The sequence below is a fragment of the Mus caroli genome, chromosome 2 (genome assembly GCF_900094665.2).
Source record: "Mus caroli chromosome 2, CAROLI_EIJ_v1.1, whole genome shotgun sequence".
NCBI lineage: Eukaryota > Metazoa > Chordata > Mammalia > Rodentia > Muridae > Mus > Mus caroli.
This window is the reverse complement of record NC_034571.1, coordinates 78,994,910-78,997,192: the sequence shown is the minus strand read 5'-3', so window position 1 is coordinate 78,997,192 and position 2,283 is coordinate 78,994,910.

Sequence of the window (2,283 nt, the reverse complement as noted above, 5' to 3'; positions counted from 1 at the left end):
GAGGCTGCTAGCAGAATACTGGCTTCTAGACAGCTAGGATGTGGGTCTTAAAGCCCATGGCCACAGTAACACACCTACTCCAATAAGGCCACACCTTCTAATAGTGCTACTCTGTGGGACAAGTATATACAAACCAACCATCACACACTGGAACATGGAATTTGGGGTAACCTAAATCCATGGACCATAGTCACTCAAAACAACGCTCTGAATAAATTATTTTTTGTCTCCTTTAAGAGGAAAGGTGTGATTTTTACATCAATGTGTGTGTGTGTGTCGGTGTGTGGGTATGTGCACTTAAGTCAGGTGCCCACAGAGGCAAAAGAGAACATTGGATTCCCTGGAGCTGGAGTTACAGGTGGCTATGAACAACTAGAGTAAATGCAGGGAACTGAAGTTAACAAATGCTTTGACCATGGAGCTATCTCTCCAGCCTCAAGAAATAGTAGCTTTTGCTCCAATCACTTCCTGTTCACTGTGGGGCTGATAGGTTCTCAGCCTGTAGTGAGGGTGATCTAACATATACTGCCAGACACTGGACAGATAAGAGCCACAGTGGTTGATTAGCCATGTATATGCTATTACCATGGCTGAAGACAACACATGTCACGGTGGACCACACAGAGACTGAACTCTCAGGAACAGAATAAACCAGCTAGAGGTGGTAGGATTCAGACATTATAATAGCAAGGGTCTTGGTTGGCTCTTGTGTGATTAATTCCGTAGTCTGCCAGGGAACTGAAGACCATTGCTCATTGATACAGGAATGTGTCTGATACTCTTGACCAAGAAAGTTATCAGCTAGAGGCCTTAGCCAAGGGAGCAGAGTGAGAAGTTCTTGCCATAAGCCTTGGAAGCCCCCTGATATTCTCCAGCTGTCAGGGCAGCACACAATATTGAGCCTGACTGTTTAGCCTGTATTAGTCATGTTTTCCAGGGAAACAAAACCAACAGGATGTGTATATATAGAAAATAAATTTATTTTAAGGAATTGGTTCACGTGACTGTGGAAGCTAATCTAAAAGCAGTCTCCTGGCAAAATTCTTCTCTTCTGGAGAGGGAGAGAGAGGACTTTTCTATTAGTACCTCAGCTGACATGACGGGACCCTTCTACATCATAGTGGACAATTTGACTTCCTCAAATGTGAAGCTCATCTAAAAACCACCCTGGCCTAGATGGCTCTGTGGGTCCTGTTCCTGTGATCCACATTGGAAGAAGGAAAAAAAAACAACCCTTGCTGGTTTCAGACCTCTAACATATGCATGTGCACACACATATACCTAGCTAAATGAATAAATATAATAATAAACATTTGAAAAAAACAAAGAGAGAGGCTGGAGAGGTGGCTCAGCAGTTCAAAACACTACTGATTTCCAGAGGCCTAAAGTTCAATTCCTAGGATACACATGGGGTAGCTTACAACTTCCTGTAACTGCAGCTCTAGGGCACTCAACATCCTCTTCTACAATCTGTGGGTATCTATCTGCACACGTGTGTCACTCACATACATGGCACCTGAGATATATGGCATGCACACACACACACACACACACACACACACAGAGAGAGAGAGAGAGAGAGAGAGAGAGAGAAATAAAACTTAAAAATAAATAAATAATCCAGGCATGGTGGTGCATGCCTTTAGTCCAAGCATTGTGAGGTAGAGGCAGGTAGAACTCCGAGTTTGAGGCCACCTTGGTATACATAGCAAGTTCCAGGCCAATTAGAGCTACTTAGTGAGACCTTGCCTGAGAACAAACAAACAAAAATTTTAAATTATCCTCAGAGATTCCTTCCGAATGTGTGACCACATAACAGAACACTGGCATTAGCAAGTGCATCATCATAACACCAGCTGTGGTGGCACACCTCTGTAAGCCCAGCAGTGGAGGTTGGAACAGGAAAAATCTCCAGTTTGAGATTAGTTTAGGCTATATAGCAAGACCATCTTAAAATACAAACACATTTAGTTGGGTGTTGTAGGCTTAGATTTTTTCCAAACCTATTTTTAATTAGTGTTTTTAAATGCTTTAACCTCCCTTCTAGCCCATCAGCTGCCAGAGGCAGTGGGGAGGAAAGGCTGCTAGAGCAGAGGAGGATGGGGCCCTGTTTAGAAATAGTTCTTTGAAGCAGATTCAATCTTCGCTGTCAGGATAGCTATCAGCAGTTTAGATAATACAAATCAGCTCAATCCACTCACAAACGCCGTTCACAAACCAACAATGACAGATCAATCCAGAAGAAACTTCAAGGCTCTGCCAATCTGCCCGAATCCACAGAAG